At 51.2% G+C, this 20,065-nt stretch overlaps 4 non-coding genes across 4 annotated transcripts; all 4 read right to left on the minus strand.

The window, feature by feature from the left end:
• Positions 1-541: 541 nt before the first annotated feature.
• Positions 542-726, minus strand: LOC148808456 (U2 spliceosomal RNA). The gene has a single exon (XR_016088133.1). It is a non-coding gene; the product is annotated as a U2 spliceosomal RNA (small nuclear RNA).
• A 6,424-nt stretch (positions 727-7,150) lies between these two features.
• On the minus strand, positions 7,151-7,341 carry LOC148808457 (U2 spliceosomal RNA). Its single transcript, XR_016088151.1, has one exon. It is a non-coding gene; the product is annotated as a U2 spliceosomal RNA (small nuclear RNA).
• Positions 7,342-8,154: 813 nt separating this feature from the next.
• On the minus strand, positions 8,155-8,347 carry LOC148808458 (U2 spliceosomal RNA). The gene has a single exon (XR_016088125.1). It is a non-coding gene; the product is annotated as a U2 spliceosomal RNA (small nuclear RNA).
• A 6,858-nt stretch (positions 8,348-15,205) lies between these two features.
• LOC148808459 (U2 spliceosomal RNA) lies at positions 15,206-15,394 on the minus strand. The gene has a single exon (XR_016088124.1). It is a non-coding gene; the product is annotated as a U2 spliceosomal RNA (small nuclear RNA).
• Between the last annotated feature and the right edge of the window lie 4,671 nt (positions 15,395-20,065).

A 20,065-nucleotide genomic window follows, 5' to 3' on the forward strand; every position in this document is an offset into this window, starting at 1 on the left:
CCGGCAGCAGCTGTGCCCAACCAGCTGCAAGCGAAAGCGGACCGCCAGCACCTGCGGGCAGAGGCAAGGGGCAGCTCTCTCTCTCGGGAGGGACGGGGACGCGCGCGCACACACACACGCCTGCCTGCCTGCCTGCCTGCCTGCGGAAAAAAAAGAAAGAAAAGGTGTATATACTAAGTTTTTTGGAGGGAAAACGCCCGGCTGTCGAAAGGGGCCCGCCTGCAAGGACGGGGACACACACACACACACACACACACACACACACACACACACAAGCCACGCCTGCCTCCCAGGGAAAAGGAGGAAAAAACTAAGTTTTTTGGAGGGAAAACGCACGGGAGCCGAAAAGGGGGCCGGCCTGCTGGCCGAGAGAGTCGAGGCGCGGGAAAGCGCACCGAGGGAGCACGGGAACGGGGAGGGGGAGAGAGAGACACAGAGGCACAGAGACACACGGATGGACGAGAGACGAGACCGGAGAGGAAGGAGCTCCGGTCCACCTCGCTTGCTTGCTAGCTACGTCTGTCTTTTCACCGCTGAGAGAAGGTAGTGCACCGTTCCCGGAGGCGCTGCAATACCGGGCCGATGCGTGGAGAGGACGGAGCAAGCTCCTGATCCAGCTCCCTGTTCCAAAAATCCGTTTAATATGTGGTCCCCCGATGGGGGACGTATCAGATATTAAACTGATAAGAACAGATTTTTTTTTTTTTTTTTTTATTACAAAAGTATAAAACTTACATCAAAAATACATAAACAGAGTCCAAGACATTAAACATTACCATCGTACATCATTGAAACAGAAAAACAGGGTTCAACACAAAATTACATACATATTCTTACAACAAAACTAAACCCTTCCACCTCTCCCGGGCAGCGTGATATCCCCACCTCTGTGTATCTCTTTTTATTCGGCATTTTATTTCATGTAGTACTTTCTGATAGACGCTGTGCACCGTTATTACTTTCCCCTTTTTAATCAGAATGTCCCGAGCCGTCCACATCTCTGCTTTAATCATACTTATTATCAACCATAGTAAAAAGTTGACGCTGCCCACTTTGCCCCCCCCCTTTATTCCATACAGCACTACTGCCATTGAGATACTAAAAGATTCGTCCAACAGCCTGAAGAAGCGGTTACATTTCTTCCAAACTTTTTGTGCAAAACCACACTCCATTAAAGCATGTTTAATTGTCTCAGGGCTCTTACATCCCTCTCTTGGACATGTTGCAGACTTTGTCAATTTGTGCTTATAGAGCACTTCTCTAACCGGCAATCTTCCCCACACAATTCTCCAATTAAGATCAATAAACTTATGGTCCAAACCCCGTGGCTGGATTCGGGACCACACAGCTTCTTTTCCTCTCCGCTCTGCCGGAACCTTGGTTGTCTCTATTATTTGCTGGTATAGACATCTGTGTTTCAGTAATATCGAGGCGTCCCCCTTGTCCCAATATTTCCTCATCCACCCTGTTGCATGTTTATAATACCAGGGGAGGTCTCCCCCGTGCGGCACAGCGTTCGACCATGTCACCACCATTCTCATATGCTGCGCCAGCCAAAATCTCACAAAATACTGATAAGCATGATTCACAGGTGAGTTCAAAGCAACACACAGGTTAGACACATAGATACAGTCCAACTTCATTGGAAAGTCAGGGACTTCTCTGCCACCCTGTTCTATTTGTCGAACCATATCCACTCTTTTAATGTATTCGTATTTCCCTCCCCATATAAAACGAAACACCTCACCAACTAAAAGGCGTCTGTACCTTGCCGGCAGTGGGTACACGTATACCAAATACACTAAAAGCGGTAAAATGTCGACTTTCAAGATTAAAACCTTCCCAACTAGGGTCAGCTTTAACTTGCTCCATAATCCCAGCTTCCTTCTGACTTCCTTGATTCTAGAGGCCCAGTTGCATTGCCCCGATCCCCTCCGTAAAAAGTCAAGACCCAAGATCTTGATGGGTCCTGTACATAATCTAAAACCACTGGCCCACTGCTGTGATATCTCGCTAGAACCAAAAGCCTTCACCGTACTTTTCTCTGCATTTAGACAGGCGCCCGATGCTCTCGCAAAGACTTTAAAAACATCCAAAGCGAAGGTCAAACTAGATGTTGTGCCTGCTAATAAAGTTACATCATCTGCATACATGGTTAATTTAACTCTTTCGCCTCCGCTCCCAGGCAAGATCAAGCCATCTATTTTGTCCTCTCTTCTAATTGCACATGCGAAAGGCTCTATGTAGATCGCAAATAACAAAGGCGAGAGAGGGCAACCTTGCCTCACTCCGGCTTTCTGGTTGATAAAATCTCCTATCCAACCATTCACTGCCGCTCTGCTCCCCACGTCGTTGTATAGGGTTCTGATCCAGCTGATCACCGTTGGTCCAAAACCTAAGTTCTCCAAAACCAGCCATAAGAATTTGTGCGAGACCCTGTCAAAAGCCTTCTCCAGATCTAAGTTGGCTAATAATAGAGGAACCTTCCTCTGTTCAGCCCATGATACAGCATCCCTTAATAACTGCAGGGTCCATTTTCCCGACCTCCCTTTCACTCCACTAGTCTGGTCCTTGCCTATTATGCTCGGCATCACCTGAGCTACACGATAGACAAGCGCTTTTGCCATTATCTTATAATCAGCGCATAAAAGCGTTAGGGGCCTCCAGTTTTTCAAGGACGTACGGTCTCCTTTCTTAAAAATCAGGGTTAAAATGCCTTCCCTCATGGACTTACCCATACGTTCCTTGCTAAAAATCTCTTTTATTAGTTCCAAAAGAAAAGGACCTAAAATTCTCCAGAAAGTGCCATAGAACTCTACTGGAATTCCATCGACCCCCGGCACCTTCCCCCTTTTCAGAGACTTCATCGCCTCTTCCAGCTCAAGCAGTTCAAAAGGTTTTTCCAAATCAGCTTTCTGTTCTTCTGACAGGGTTGTCTGCAAGTTCTGAAGTATCGCTCCCGCTGCTTCCCTTTCACTTACCTTTTCTGAAAAAAGGTTCCCATAAAAACTAGATACTTCTCGCAGCATTCCCTCTTGGTCTGTAATCTGTCCACCACCAGAGTCAGAGACAGCTTGTAATACTCTCTTCTCCTGCCTCTTTCGAATCTTGTTAAAGAAAAAGGTAGAACATGTCTCATATTTTTCTAGAAACTCCACCCTCGCTCTGAACAGAAAATCTCTTGCCCTCTTCTCATAATACTCCTTTATCTGTTTGACAAGAGTTGTAACTTTTTTCTCACTAGAGGGCGCTGTACCATTTCCACTGTTATAGGCTTTCTCCAAATCTCTCTCGAGATTCTCTAATTCCTCCTTCTCCTCCTTCCTCCTCTCCCTACAGTATTTCCTGGAGATCTTTCCTATCACCATCTTGGCTTCTTCCCAGATCTCTACTAGAGATCTGTCGTCCGGTCTTTTATTCAGAAACCTTGTTAAAAACCTTTCCATCTTCTTTATGTACTTCGTTTCTTCCAGAACCGAACAATTTAGTCTCCAGACCCCTCTTCCAAAATTAATTCCAAAATCCACTATCCCAACATTCACAACACAATGGTCAGAGAACCAAACTGGAGTGACTTTAACGGTTCCCACCTTGATTGTGCTAGATACGAAAACATAGTCTAGTTTTCTGCACACACCCCTCGTGTTGCTCCAGGTACATCCCACTTGGGGTGGGATACTCATTTTATGACTGTCCTTCAAACTGTACATTCTCAAAATATTCTTTACCTTTCGGGCATCCCCATCCTTCTCATTATCAATATCAATATTAAAATCCCCGCCAATCACTACAGCCTTGTTTGTCACACATAAAGGACCCAAATTAGTCAAGAAATCCCTCCTTTCCCTAATTGCAGCTGGAGCATACACACACACAAACCTACCGTCTATCCCGTTGACCCTCGCATCCACACACAACAACCTTCCCGGCTCACTCACCCTCACCTCTCCGCATTCCGTTTGAGGGTTCCCGAACAGGATCCCTACCCCGGTAGAGTTTACCTTTCCAATGCTCCACCTTGAGGGGCCACGGTCCCACAAGGCGGACAGCGTCTCCTTATCTCTTTCATCCTTGATATGTACCTCCTGTAAAAAACACACAGTCGGTTTCAAATCTCTGATATATTCAAAAACAGCCACTCTCTTAGCCCTATCACGCAGCCCTCGCACATTAATTGTCAAGATGCTGCTCATTGAAAAAAAGGGTTAAGTCCAGGCTTTTTGGGCTCTCCCCTCACCCTCTTTGATATATGCCTGTAATTCTGATCCGCATCTAATCACGTCCTCCTTCTTTTTACCTTCAAGGCTCATCCCCAGCACTTCCCTTCCACTATGATCAAAAGTGATCTTAACACTGCTGAACTGCCTGAGGATGTCCTTAATTTTCTCAAACCCTTTCGGGTATCTCACCCCCTCCCTGTACCATGTAGTTTGCTTAAGGAAAGCACTGGTGGTCTCGATATCAAGCCTCCAGAGGCTTCCTGTCTGCCACACCTTCCGGCGTAACTCCTCATACCTCCGCTGGCGGTCTTTCCTAGCTAAATCCCCAGCCTTTTGGGCCTCCCTATCCTTAATTAGGTCCACCAGAACCTGCTGCGCAGCCATAGCGGACTTCTGTTCCCTACTTGTGATCCTAATTAGGTTTTTGCCCTCTACTTCAAAGACCACGCCCTCTTGTACTAATTTAACCAAATTTGGGACAGATGTAAAATCAATCTGCCCCTCCTCATTTATTTTCTGCTCAGACAGAAAGTCCTCTGTCGCAGCCACTATCAGTCCAACTAAGCCACAGGGTCGTTTACTGTGGCCCAAAAAACTTTCTGTCTGTTTTTCAGGTTCCATACTTGTCTGAGGAGCCGTGTCAGCAACCACCTCAGGGGTTGAGACCTCCTCGCTACTTCCTCCCATTTCTAATTTCCTTTTTGCAGTTCCACCAGTTCGTTCCACCTCTTCTCTGACCCCTATGGTTTGCTCAATGTTGCTCATTATGTCCTGCATGGCCTCAAGGTTTTTGGCCGTCCGAGCAGCAATGTCCTCTACTGTTGCTGAACCATCTTCCGCGTCTACCTCTGGATCCGGGGTGGGACTTCTGCTCTCTAGCTCCCGATCTTCCACCGATTTCTGCCTCCCCCCGTCTGCTGCTTCTCTCCCTGTATCCTCCTCTGTTTCTTCTGACACTCCAGTCGCCTCCTCTCCCTTCTCTGTACCTGAAACAGAAAGGGACAAAGAAGGCCCAGCAACCCCAGACACGCCCCCTGCTGCCTCCCTGCTTACCGAGATATGGCTCAGAGGGCAGTCCTTATACAAATGGCCATTCTCCCCGCACAGGTTGCATGTCTTTGTCGCCTTGCAGTCTGCTCCCAGATGTCCCGTTTTCCCGCAGCGTTTGCACATCAGCTCCCTGCAATTAGCTGCGAAATGTCCCTCACCTCCACACCTCCTGCATGTCAGTGGTTGTCCCGGGTAACTGAGGTATCCACGATTCGCTCCAATAAAAAACATCGCAGGGGGATGCAAAAAACCGTCTTCTTGAGTGCTGGCAGTCCTCAAACGGGCAAAAAACCTAATCTTCCCTGTCCAATACCTATTTCTGTCCATTATTTTGGTTCCTTTGGCTGTTAAGTCCACAAAACGCTTCAGAAATACCTCAATGTCTTCTTCGGGCACATAGGGATTAAACATCTGGACAATCAGAGGTCTGTTTTCTCTTATAAACAAAGGTTCCACAATATAATCACATAATGGCTTCTCCTCTTTTTTAGTTTTGGCTGTCTCCCAGACTTTTTGGCAAACCGCTCTGCTGGTCAAGAACAGGTCATAGGTCTTTTTCCCCAAAAAATCTTGAAAACAATACACATCAGTGGGACTCAGACCAAAGACACCACGAATGATATCATCCCCAAAAATTTCTCTGTCCCTCAAAACTCTTTCTCCAGCTTCTTCCTTCTGCACAAACCTAATTGTGTGTCTCAACTGACCTTCACGACTGCCAGCGCCCTCTAGTGGTCTTCCCGCCGAGCTTCTAGATGAAGCCGCAGCTGCTGCATAACTTCTTCCTCCCTCCTTCGCAGGTCCTTTTCCAGTTCTTCCACGGTCTTCTCCGGCCAGGGTCCTCCCTGCCGTATCAAAAGCGCCTTCAGGAGCCGGCTCCATCCCTCCGTCCTCTCCGCTCCGCCGCTCCATCTGGTGGGTTGTAGAAATCGTCCGCCGCCGCTGCCGCCGCCGCCGATGCTCTCCTCTCTCCTCTCCGCCGCTGCTCTCTCGGTCTCCCAGCTAAGTCCTCAGACCGCGGTCATGCCACGTATCTTCAGATCTTAGCCAAAAGGCCGAGAAGCGATACCCCCAAAGGCGCGGACCGACGCGCGGGCGTTCCGCTGGCGCACAGTGGCGCAGGCCGACTCTCCTCTGGAGCCCGGGACCCGCGCAGCTGCCGGCCTCCCTGCAGCCAGAGGCCTGCCGCCGGACTCTGCTCCCCCTCTCTCTTGCCTGCCTGCCTTCCTGCCAGTCCCGGGCGGGGGCCCTGCTCTTTGATCTTCTGTCAACGGCCCGACAACGACCGCAGCCGCGGGGGGCGCCAGCCGCCCGGCCTCCTTAGCTTAGGCCCCTCCCACCGGCAGCAGCTGTGCCCAACCAGCTGCAAGCGAAAGCGGACCGCCAGCACCTGCGGGCAGAGGCAAGGGGCAGCTCTCTCTCTCGGGAGGGACGGGGACGCGCGCGCACACACACACGCCTGCCTGCCTGCCTGCCTGCCTGCGGAAAAAAAAGAAAGAAAAGGTGTATATACTAAGTTTTTTGGAGGGAAAACGCCCGGCTGTCGAAAGGGGCCCGCCTGCAAGGACGGGGACACACACACACACACACACACACACACACACACACACACAAGCCACGCCTGCCTCCCAGGGAAAAGGAGGAAAAAACTAAGTTTTTTGGAGGGAAAACGCACGGGAGCCGAAAAGGGGGCCGGCCTGCTGGCCGAGAGAGTCGAGGCGCGGGAAAGCGCACCGAGGGAGCACGGGAACGGGGAGGGGGAGAGAGAGACACAGAGGCACAGAGACACACGGATGGACGAGAGACGAGACCGGAGAGGAAGGAGCTCCGGTCCACCTCGCTTGCTTGCTAGCTACGTCTGTCTTTTCACCGCTGAGAGAAGGTAGTGCACCGTTCCCGGAGGCGCTGCAATACCGGGCCGATGCGTGGAGAGGACGGAGCAAGCTCCTGATCCAGCTCCCTGTTCCAAAAATCCGTTTAATATGTGGTCCCCCGATGGGGGACGTATCAGATATTAAACTGATAAGAACAGATACTACACTTGATCTTAGCCAAAAGGCCGAGAAGCGATACCCCCAAAGGCGCGGACCGACGCGCGGGCGTTCCGCTGGCGCACAGTGGCGCAGGCCGACTCTCCTCTGGAGCCCGGGACCCGCGCAGCTGCCGGCCTCCCTGCAGCCAGAGGCCTGCCGCCGGACTCTGCTCCCCCTCTCTCTTGCCTGCCTGCCTTCCTGCCAGTCCCGGGCGGGGGCCCTGCTCTTTGATCTTCTGTCAACGGCCCGACAACGACCGCAGCCGCGGGGGGCGCCAGCCGCCCGGCCTCCTTAGCTTAGGCCCCTCCCACCGGCAGCAGCTGTGCCCAACCAGCTGCAAGCGAAAGCGGACCGCCAGCACCTGCGGGCAGAGGCAAGGGGCAGCTCTCTCTCTCGGGAGGGACGGGGACGCGCGCGCACACACACACGCCTGCCTGCCTGCCTGCCTGCCTGCGGAAAAAAAAGAAAGAAAAGGTGTATATACTAAGTTTTTTGGAGGGAAAACGCCCGGCTGTCGAAAGGGGCCCGCCTGCAAGGACGGGGACACACACACACACACACACACACACACACACACACACACAAGCCACGCCTGCCTCCCAGGGAAAAGGAGGAAAAAACTAAGTTTTTTGGAGGGAAAACGCACGGGAGCCGAAAAGGGGGCCGGCCTGCTGGCCGAGAGAGTCGAGGCGCGGGAAAGCGCACCGAGGGAGCACGGGAACGGGGAGGGGGAGAGAGAGACACAGAGGCACAGAGACACACGGATGGACGAGAGACGAGACCGGAGAGGAAGGAGCTCCGGTCCACCTCGCTTGCTTGCTAGCTACGTCTGTCTTTTCACCGCTGAGAGAAGGTAGTGCACCGTTCCCGGAGGCGCTGCAATACCGGGCCGATGCGTGGAGAGGACGGAGCAAGCTCCTGATCCAGCTCCCTGTTCCAAAAATCCGTTTAATATGTGGTCCCCCGATGGGGGACGTATCAGATATTAAACTGATAAGAACAGATTTTTTTTTTTGTTTTTTATTACAAAAATACAAAATACAACAAACCAAAAAACACATGGACATCCGAAAAACAAAATCCAAAACCAAAAAGTCACAAAACATGTCAAACTAACAGAAACCATTCATTATCATAATCCCGCCCCTTATGCAAAAACCAGTCCCTCCCCAATCCTCAAATTACTCCCGCATCCTCAGAAAAGACAAAAAATACAAACACAAAAAACCTTCAATACAGAAACTGCACACCAAAAAACACCCCAATGAAAAACAACCCCTCCCGATGGTCTTTCGCCGCTGCGGAACCCCTCCTCTGAACGACCCATTGGATGGGTCTTGCGCTGTCCTGCCACACCTTCCAGGCGATGCCTTCTACCGTGTCGCCCCTTCTGTGGCTGACCAAGTCCTCCCGGGAAGCCCAAAGATGAAACCTGACAAGGCTAATAGTCCATCTTCAAAAGAGTTCACAGAAACCTTGTCAAACAGCAAAATCAAACATACAGAAACACAAATAACAAAAACAAAACCCCGCGAGAAGCCTATCAAATCATGAAATAACAAAACAGCAGTAGTCAGGCATCGGCCAATACCTTCCACTTTTCCTTAACAGCGTGGAAACTCCACTTCCTTTTATCTGCAGCCACCATACATCTAACATCCCAGAGGACCTTGCTCCACACCCCCCCCACATCACATGTCACTCCCTTCTTCACCAGCAAATTTCTTGCGGCCCACAGTTCAATTTTCACAAAACTCATTAATAACCACAACAAAAAACACACACCTTTCGTTCTTCCCCCCCTCCTCACACCAAACATTACTGTTGCGAGGTTCACTGCAAAAGTGCCATCTATGGCTCCCAAAAGAGCGCTGCTCTTCCCCCACACTTTTTGAGCAAAATTACACGACCAAAAAACATGCTCGATACTCTCCGCACAATGACATCCGGTTCGGGGGCACCCGACCTGTTTGGTCAACTTATGCTTATATAACACAGTTCTTACAGGAAGCCTCTTCCATACCGTTAACCAATTAAGGTCCAGACAGTCCAGACGCAAACCCTTAGGCTGCACCCTTCCCCAGATCTCGTTTGCGACGCCCCCCACAACCCTGGCTTCTGCTCTTTCTATTATAGCGCAATACAGTGCCCTGTGGTCCAGCAGCTCCGACTCATCCACCGACTCCAGATGCTTTCTCGTCCAGGACACTGCATGCCTGTAATGCCAGGGCAGATCTTCTCCGTGAGGGACGTCGTTCTTCCAGCTGGCGAGTCTGCGCATGCTGTTCGATAACCAAAATCTCACAAAATACTGGTAATCATGTGACACAGGCTGTTTCAAAGCAGCACACAAACCAGACACAAACAGACAGTTCAGCTTAATCGGCATGTTTGGTACTGATCTGCCCCCCGCTTCTATGGGTCTATACATATCAATCCGTCTCACATATTCATATTTTTTGTTCCACACAAAACGAAAAACTTCTCTGACCAGATACCGATTATACCTAGCCGGCATGGGGTACACATGTGCTAAATACGTGAGGGCAGGCAACACATCTGTTTTTAATACAATCACCTTCTCGATGTAAGTAAGCCTCCTGTCGCCCCATCGGAGTAGTCTTTTCCTGACCACCTCCAAAGCCTCTTGCCAGCTGCTATGAACAGTACTTTGGTCATGAAAAGAAACCCCCAAAACCTTCAGAGGACCTCTGCAGCACTCCAGGTCGCAGGGACTCCCTTTTTCGCCCCTCCAACACCCGAAATATTTTATTTCGCTTTTCTGTCTATTTAACTTTGCTCCAGACATCCGGGCAAAGCTATCAAAAATCCCCAGAGCCTCCTGCAAACTTTCCTTCGACCCTACCATCAAAGTGATGTCATCAGCGTACAAAGTCATCTTCACTCGCCCCCCGCCACTCCCAGGCAACATTATGCCTTCCACACGCGGGCTCGCGTTAACCATCCTCACAAAGGGTTCCAAGTACAGCACAAATAATAGCGGCGACAACGGGCATCCTTGTCTCACGCCCACCTTCTGTTCTACCAGTTTCCCCAGGAATCCATTCACCACCACCCTACTCCCTACTTGCTTATACAAGGTCTTTAGCCACCCAATAAAAAGCACGCCGAAACCCATCCTTTCCATCACAGCCCACAAAAACTGATGCGACACTCTATCAAAGGCCTTCTCCAAATCAAGGCTCACCAGTGCAAGGGGGATGTTTCTCTGCTCGGACCACGCTATTGTGTCCCTAACCAGCTGCAATGACCAGGTAATTTTCCTCCCCTGGACCCCACACGTCTGATCTTTCCCAATCACTTTGTCCAACACTCCTTTCATCCTATTAACTAACACCTTTGCAAATAGTTTATAGTCCGAGCAGAGCATTGTTAAAGGCCTCCAATTCGCAAGCTCTGTCGGTTGGCCTTTTTTATACAACAGAGTCAAAACCCCTTCACTCATCGATCTTCCCAGGACGCCCATGCAAAAAACCTCCCTCATTACCTCGAGCAAGATCGGCCCCAATATACCCCAGAAAGTCCTATAAAATTCTGATGGCAGACCATCAATTCCAGGCACTTTCCCATCTTTTGTGTCAGCTAAGGCCAACCTAAGCTCCTCTAATGTGAAAGGGCTTTCTAAGAGGGCCCTACTCTCCTCCGGCAGCCGTGAAACAATACAATCCAGGGAGGTGAGATCTATCTCCCTTCCCATCTCTTTTCCAGAAAAGAGACACTGATAATAATCAAACACCGCCTCCAACATACCGTCTATGCCTGCTACTATCGTGTTCTCACCCACTCGAACCCCATCCAGCCGTCTTTTAGCCTGCTGCTTTCTCACCTGTCTGAAAAGATAAGAGACGCAGGTCCCTTGCTGCAGGGATGAGTCTACCCGGGTCTTAAAAATGAAACTCTTTGCCCTCTCCTCGTGATACGCCCTTAACTGCCTCTTAGAAGCTGCCACCTCAGTCATGTCCACTGACACCCCATCATTAAGAAGAGCATAAAGCTTATTCAGCCCTTCCTGGAGCAGCCTCCCCTCTTTCCTCACTTTTTTCTGACGTTCCAGACAATAGAACCTCGTTTCACTTTTAACTTTCTTCTTAGTCTGCTCCCACCAGTCCAACACAGAGACACGCTGCTGCCTTCCTGCCCACCACCTGTTCAAATTCAGACTCATACGATCCACATACTCTCTCTCTCCCAAAACCGCAACATTCATTCTCCACACACCCTTCCCATACATCCCGCCTGCCAGGCTCAAATCCACTTCTACAATATCGTGATCCGAAAGCCAGGCCGGGCGAGTGGTGATTCCTCCAACTGCCACCTCCCTAGATACAAAAACATAATCAAGACGTTTTGCCACACCTGACGCGTTCCTCCAGGTAGGCACCACCCCTTTTCCTTGAAAACGCACTGCACTATCAACTAAATTGAAACGCGTCAGCAGTGTGCGCAGCTGCTTTGCCCCCGCCTCTTCCTTGTTAACGAGGTCGACATTAAAATCACCACCGACGACCAGAAGCCTATTTGTGGCGCACAAAGGGAACAGCTCTTTAAAAAAATCTGCCCTCATGGACCCTACAGCCGGAGCATAGACACACACGACTCTAAAACGACACTCACCAACACTCAAATCAACACTCAAAGCTCTGCCCGGCACCACTACAGCACTCCCTTCGACTAAAACATCCCGATTCCCAATCAACACACCCACACCCGACGAGTGAACCCCGCCCACACTCCACCTAGAATCCCCTCTATCCCACTCACACGCAAAACCCACCACATCCTTATGATCCTTCAAATGAACCTCCTGTAAAAGACAGACATCAAAATTAAAAGGCCTCAAAGACTGGAAAACTGCAGTCCTTTTCACTTTGTTCCTCAGTCCCCTGGTATTTAAAGTGAGAACCTTAATGGCCATGAATAGTCACTTCACAGTTTTTCTTCCCACCTATCGATGATAGCCATCGCCGCTATATAAGCGTCCCGCACATCCGCTTCCTGACAGCCACTCACAGCCAATCTTGTGATTCTCCTAGCCGATCCATCGTTCTCGAGCTTCACTCCCGGAAATCTTTTGGGTATGTTTTTAAGCCCACCCGCCCTGCTCGGGAACCTCACAGTCCCGTTCTGCCATTCACACTTCTTTAAAAAAAAAGACGAGGCATCCAACTTTTTCACATACCGGCCATCCTTCCTATAAACCCCCGCAGCAAAGGCTTCCTTTGCCTTCCCAGCACTGTTCCTCCACTGCTTCACAAGATCAGAGAAAAGATATTTTTTCGCGATTATCTCTGAGTGGTTTCTACCATATACTTGAATGCGCCTCACTTCTTTGCCAACGCACTCACACTTGTACTTAATTCCTTTCTTCTGCAGATCCTGCTCTTCAAACCCGGCTGGCCAATTGACCTCTCTGTTCTTCTCATGCCATTTGCAGAGGTCAATGAAGTCCCTGGGGAGGTCCGAGTCCAGCCAAAGGCCTTCCTCGCTCCCCAGCTTCTGCTCAGCCTGGACGCCCTCATCCGTCCCAGGTATGCAAGAAACATCGGATGACACTGAGCATTCTCCGGATTGGGGCAGGACAGGCCCCTCATCACGGACTTCACCCTCCTCAGGTGTGTAAGCTGCCACCAGGGCCTCTGAGACAGATGTTTCACTCAGTGTCAGATCCTCAGCACCTCTATCAGCTTTCTTGGCCACTAGAGCATCCGACCCTTGCGCCTTCCTCTTTATGGATTTCTTCGACACTGACGGCCCTTCTTCTCCCCCTTCCTCCATCCTCTCATCCCAACTCACGCCCGGGGCACAGTGCACCTCCTGTCCGACTTCTATCACTGCCGCCTTCAAAAGGTCTAGTCCTGGCGTCTCTGAAACCTCTGAAAAGCCGTCAGTCTCCGAAAAATTTCCATCTGCTGGCTCGATTTGCATATGCAAATTTGACTCCGCCCCTGCCTCTGCTTCTCCCACCACTTCTCCGGTCTCCTCTCCTTCCTGGCCTTCCATTAAGAAGCCTCCGTCTTTTAAAAACCTTCGGCTTCCCTCTTTACCAGGCTCCCTATTTTCAGCCTCCTCACCACTGACACGGCCCGCACCTTCCGAAACTTCATCCACCTTCCTTCGTCTCTCCTCCTCATTCGCAGCACCTGGTCTCACACCTGCAGCACCACTAACGACTTCAGAAAAAGTCCTCTTCCGCAACGCACAGTCTTTAAACACATGCCCTGCACCGCCGCACAAATTACATCTTCTTTCCTCCTTGCATTCGGAAGATAAGTGGCCAACCCCCTCACATCGTCTGCAAATTCGCTCCCTGCAATCCACTACGTGGTGTCCCTCCTTTCTGCATCTCCTGCAGACCGAGGGCTGTCCATAATAAAATAAGTACCCCCTGTTGGAGCCTATCTCAAACGACGCCGGCGGGTGCAAAAGGCCGTCCGGAGACGACCCATCTGCTCTGAAGCGCACTCTGTAACGCCTCCGCCCTGTCCAATAATTCTTCCTGTCTATGAGCTTCACCCCTATGCCCTGAATGTCCACGAAGCGCTTCAAGAAACAAACTATGTCCTCTTCTGGCACATAGGGGTTAAACATTGTCACTGTCAAAGTTCTTAGCTCCCTGGCAAACAAAGGCTCCACATAGTAGTCGACAAAGGGCTTTTCCTCTCTCCTTCTGTTCACCACTGCCCAAACATTCCTGACAAGATCCTCCGAGATGAGCGAAAGGTCAAAACATCGCTTACCCGGGAAGTCTTGCAGGCAGAAAACGTCCTCGGGCTCCAAGCGCAAGGCAGCGCCGATCACCTCGTCCTCGAACTTGTCCCTCGAAACAAAATCCGTCTTCTCCCCGTCGTCTCGCTGCACAAACCGAACGGCATGCCGCACTCTCCCTTCTCTCGAAAAGGCTCCTCCTTCCATCGTCTCAAAAAAATGGCCGGAAAAAAAACCGCCACGCAAAAAAAGCTTCGAGTCTCCTCGAAAAAAAGCGATCCGTCTCTTCCTCTTTCTTCTGGCCAAGATGCAAGCTGCGGACAGGCCACACACTTGATCTTAGCCAAAAGGCCGAGAAGCGATACCCCCAAAGGCGCGGACCGACGCGCGGGCGTTCCGCTGGCGCACAGTGGCGCAGGCCGACTCTCCTCTGGAGCCCGGGACCCGCGCAGCTGCCGGCCTCCCTGCAGCCAGAGGCCTGCCGCCGGACTCTGCTCCCCCTCTCTCTTGCCTGCCTGCCTTCCTGCCAGTCCCGGGCGGGGGCCCTGCTCTTTGATCTTCTGTCAACGGCCCGACAACGACCGCAGCCGCGGGGGGCGCCAGCCGCCCGGCCTCCTTAGCTTAGGCCCCTCCCACCGGCAGCAGCTGTGCCCAACCAGCTGCAAGCGAAAGCGGACCGCCAGCACCTGCGGGCAGAGGCAAGGGGCAGCTCTCTCTCTCGGGAGGGACGGGGACGCGCGCGCACACACACACGCCTGCCTGCCTGCCTGCCTGCCTGCGGAAAAAAAAGAAAGAAAAGGTGTATATACTAAGTTTTTTGGAGGGAAAACGCCCGGCTGTCGAAAGGGGCCCGCCTGCAAGGACGGGGACACACACACACACACACACACACACACACACACACACACAAGCCACGCCTGCCTCCCAGGGAAAAGGAGGAAAAAACTAAGTTTTTTGGAGGGAAAACGCACGGGAGCCGAAAAGGGGGCCGGCCTGCTGGCCGAGAGAGTCGAGGCGCGGGAAAGCGCACCGAGGGAGCACGGGAACGGGGAGGGGGAGAGAGAGACACAGAGGCACAGAGACACACGGATGGACGAGAGACGAGACCGGAGAGGAAGGAGCTCCGGTCCACCTCGCTTGCTTGCTAGCTACGTCTGTCTTTTCACCGCTGAGAGAAGGTAGTGCACCGTTCCCGGAGGCGCTGCAATACCGGGCCGATGCGTGGAGAGGACGGAGCAAGCTCCTGATCCAGCTCCCTGTTCCAAAAATCCGTTTAATATGTGGTCCCCCGATGGGGGACGTATCAGATATTAAACTGATAAGAACAGATTTTTTTTTTTATATTTTATATAAAAACAAAACGATACACAAAACTCAATCACGCCACACTCTCACAGCCCTACACCTAACTCAGTTCCCTAACACATACAGATCCTTCCACCGCTCTTTCGCCGCAGCAAATCCCCACTTTCGCACATCCCATTTCACTCTGTTCCCTATGTTATTCCTCACCCTCCACACCACAGCACCCACAGATCCATGCACACCATGCTTCACCAACTCATTCCTGTCCTGCCATACATACGCTTTGACTAAACTAATCAACAGCCACACCAGAAATCTCTCATTCCATTTCCTAACACCCACCACACCCCTTAACACCATTGAATAAGTCAAACATTCCGAAGTGAAAAATGAAGGCATCCACCGTGCAGACTCCCCCCACACCCGTTGCGCAAAGTCACACTCCCAAAACACGTGTTTCACTGTCTCCTCCTTGTGGCACTGATCACGGGGGCAACTCTTCTGCTTAGTCAAGCCGTGTTTGTACAAAATCTCTCGTACAGCCAGTCTATTCCACACGCACAGCCAGTTCAAGTCACGTAACCTATTGTCCAGATGCTCCGGCTGTGTGCGCACCCAGACCTCGCGAGGCACTCCCACTACTGCGGCACTGCTGTCTGTTCTCAGAAGACGGTACATTAGCCTGTGGTCCAAAGAAGTAAGTCCCACCTTCACCGCCAGGTGTACTTTGATCCAGTGCGCAGCGTGTCTGTAGTGCCACGGCAACTTCTCAGCTTTGGGCGTAGAATTCGTCCACTGCACCAAGTGTCTCATGGTATGCGAAAACCACAGACGCACAAAGAAAAAACAGACATGCATCGGGTCTCCTTGCAATGCCACACAGAGACTGGCAACAAAGACACAGTCCAACTTCAGGGGCAAGTCCAAAACCCCTCTACCCCCTTCTTCTATCGGCCTGTACATGTCAGTACGTTTTACGTACTCGTACTTCTGTCCCCATACAAAAACAAAGACAGACCGCACCAAATCCTTCCTCATTCTTGCCGGCATGGGGTAGACCACCGCTAAATGGAGTAGTAACGGCAGGACGTCAATCTTTAAAACCACCACCTTCCCGAGAAAGGACAAAGATCTGTGCTGCCACAAACCCAGCTTTTGCTTCACCTTTCTCATCCTTTCCTCCCAGTTGAGACGGACCGCGTCTTCTGGGTGAAACAGGATGCCCAGGATCTTGATCGGGTCCCTCACCACCGTCAGACCCCCAAACGCATCTTCCTTGGTCTGCCAAGTGCCCCAGTACTTTATGGAGCTCTTGCTCCGGTTCAGCTTGGTCCCCAGTCCGTCTTCATGCTCTTGAACTATATTGAGCACATGCTGCAAACTGACCTCTGAGCTCAGAAACAAAGTAACATCATCAGCATAGGCGATTACCTTGACCTGCCTGCCCTTGCTTCCAGGCACCACAACACCCTCCACCCGAGGATCCTCCCGGATCTGATCCAAAAAAGGCTCTACATAGAGAACATAAAGCAAGGGGGACAAAGGGCACCCTTGCCGTACGCCGCACGCCACTGGGATGGCTCTACCTACCCATCCATTGATGTTGACTCGTGTTTCCACGTTCCTGTACAGGGTCCGGATCCATTCTATAAAACGCACACTGACGCCCATTCTGGCTAGGATCTCCCACAAGGCAGCGTGGTGGACCCTGTCAAACGCCTTGTTCTGGTCCAGGTTCACCATCATCAACGGCAGCCTCCTGTCCCTGGCCCATTCCGTGATGTCCCTTATAAGTTGCAGATTCCAGGCCAGCCTCCTGCCAGCCACAGCACATGTCTGCTCTTCCTTCACCAAACGGGCCATGATGTCCCTGAGCCTCATACCCAGAACCCTGGCGAGGATCTTGTAGTCTGTACACAACAACTGCAGGGGCCTCCAATTGTCCAGGTCGGCCTTATCCCCCTTTTTCTTGTAGATCAGCGTTAGCAAACCCGTCTTCATCGAGGGACTCATCTCGCCAAGTTCGAGGATCTCTGTAAAAACTGTACACAAAATGGGTTCCAAATGCTTCCAAAAAACCCTATAAAATTCAACAGGTAGGCCGTCCACCCCTGGGACTGTCCCCTTCTTTAGGCCTAGCATGGCAGTCTTGATTTCCTTGGCTGTAATCGGGCCATCCAAGCCATTAGTTTCGCCGCGTCGGAAACGTACCTGGGCCATCAGCCTGCTCCGCACTTCCTTGTCCACCGCCTTTTCTGCAAAAAGATCTTCATAATACTCAGTAGCACAACCAAGCATATCTGTTATGTCCTCCACCACCCTCCCATCCTTCTTCACTAACCTTTCGATGCAGACTTTCTCCTGTTGCGTCCTGACCAGGCTGAAAAACTGTGAGGAGCACTGCTCGTCCTTCTCCATCTGGATACCCCTTAATCTGAATAGAAAATCCTTGGCACGTTGCAGCCATTGAGTGCGCAAACATGCCCTTATCCTGTTAGCCTGTCGCAGATCGAAATCTCCTCCACAGTTGGCCTCCTCATACATGAACTCCAGACACTTTTGGAATCTAGACAGTTCTTCCCGCTCAGCTTGCCGTCTAGAAACACAATAGTCAATTGACACCGTAGATATTACCTGTTTACTGTGCTCCCACCATTCTACAGCTGTCCGGAACTTCCCACGCATCTGAGAAAGGTGTCCCAACAGGCGGCCGATTCGCACCTGGTATTCTCTGTCCTCCAGTACAGACCTATTTAGCTTCCAATATCCATGTCTGAAGCGTCGTTCTTTAACTTTAAAGGACACAGATACCCAAAAGTGGTCTGAAAACCACGTCGGCACCACCTTTCTGCTCAGGATCTCCAACTCCAAATTATGAAAGATATAATCCAGTCGTCTTGTGACTCCACGACTATTTTCCCACGTGTGATGCTTTAAACCAACAAGCCCATCTTTTAATTTAAAATCTTTAATAATTTTCACCAGTGCACTCGTCCCACCACCCTGAGCTCCCTCCATATCAATGTTAAAATCACCCCCCAACACCACACTTCTATTTGTGTAGAGCACTGGCTCCAGGTCCTTAAAAAAGTCCTCCTGCATTCTCCTGTCAGCCGGCACATACACACCCACTATTCTCAATGGGATATCCCCCCATCGACCATCAACTAAAAAGAGTCTGCCTGGAACTACAGATCGGACTTCATGCGGCACAAACAAAGGGGAACCGCAGAGAATGCCTATCCCAGAGGAGTGGACTCCACCTGCGCTCCACCAAGACCGACCCTTCTTCCATTCCTGCTGAAACACCTCAGCGTCCTTACTTCCCGCCAAGTGCACCTCCTGGAGGACACAAAAGTCAAAATTCCTTTCGGCTAATTCTTCAAAAACCGCGTGTCGCTTTTCTCTACTCTTTAAGCCCCTGACATTCATGGTAGCAAATGTGAGGGTCATGATGGACCTCCAAAGTTTTCACTGTCCATAACCTCTCCAGTCACAGGTGACACAGGTTCTATATTCCAGAAATAAGGTGGAAACATACCATCCTCCTCCAGCCCGCGCATCACGGCCCGGCCTGCGTCTTCTTGCTCCATTCCAACCTCGGCAGCCCGTCCTGGGGTAGGCGAAATGCAGGAAGTGCTGGGGCTCGCGTCAGTTTCACCACTCACCAGTACTGAACAGATGCCATATGGTTGTGACAGTGCCACCTGCTGCCCAGGCGGCAGTGTTCCTTCCGACCCTTCTGACCCTTCTGAAATCTCCTGGCCTTCTAAGACAGGCCCTGGATCTTCTGAAAGGCCTGTCTCCTCCACTTCGCTGCCGCCCCCTCCCTCCGTCAACGGAGCCCTTTCTTTCTTTTTGGGTTTACTCCCTTCCAACATTGCCCGTTCGTCACTTTCTACCCTCTGCCTCTTAGGGGGGGCATTGGAACCCCTCGGCACCACATCATCTACCTCCTGATTCCCCACTTCTACGTCACCCTGCTCCGTACTGCCAGGATCCACTGGCGCCTCCTCCGGTTGGTCCTCCACCTGCATCCCAGACTGAACCTCATGCTGTTCCTCCGGCTGTCCTGCTGCCTGTTCACCCTGAGGTGTATCCTTCTCCGCTCTCTCCGTACCCCCAGACTGTCCTCTGCCTCCGCCTCCTGCCACCTCCTGGACTACCACACCCCTTCTGCGGTTTTTCCGTCTAATTTTCCGGGCCTCTGCACGTCCCAGTTCCCAGCCAGATTCCTCTTCATTTAGAACCTCATCCTCCTCCACTTCTACAAAATCCTCACCACACCCCTTCGTTGCCGCTACATAAGTCAGGTCCCTCCTCAGACAATTCCTGTACATATGGTCATCCTCCCCACACAAAGAACAGACTTTTTTCCTACAAATCCTTTTCGTGTGGCCCTCCTCCCCACACCTTGTGCACCGCGACGTGCGACAGTCTTTCTCCAGGTGACCGATTTCCAGACATTTCTTACAGAAAGGGGGCTGATCTCGATAGAACAAGTACCCACGGCTTGCCCCAAGGGCAAACATTGCTGGGGGGTGCGAAAAGCCCCCTTCATAATTCATGTTGACCTTTAAGGTCACCTGGTACTGCCGTTTCCCTGTCCAATAACCATATCTGTCGTTTATCCTTTTAGGTCTGCCAGCTGATTCCACATGCATCTCCAGAAAAGCTGTAATATCATCATCCGTAATAAAAGGGTCATACATATTAACAATTACCCAACGG

The sequence above is a fragment of the Atractosteus spatula genome, unplaced genomic scaffold (assembly GCF_055471065.1).
Source record: "Atractosteus spatula isolate fAtrSpa1 unplaced genomic scaffold, fAtrSpa1.hap1 Scaffold_21, whole genome shotgun sequence".
NCBI lineage: Eukaryota > Metazoa > Chordata > Actinopteri > Semionotiformes > Lepisosteidae > Atractosteus > Atractosteus spatula.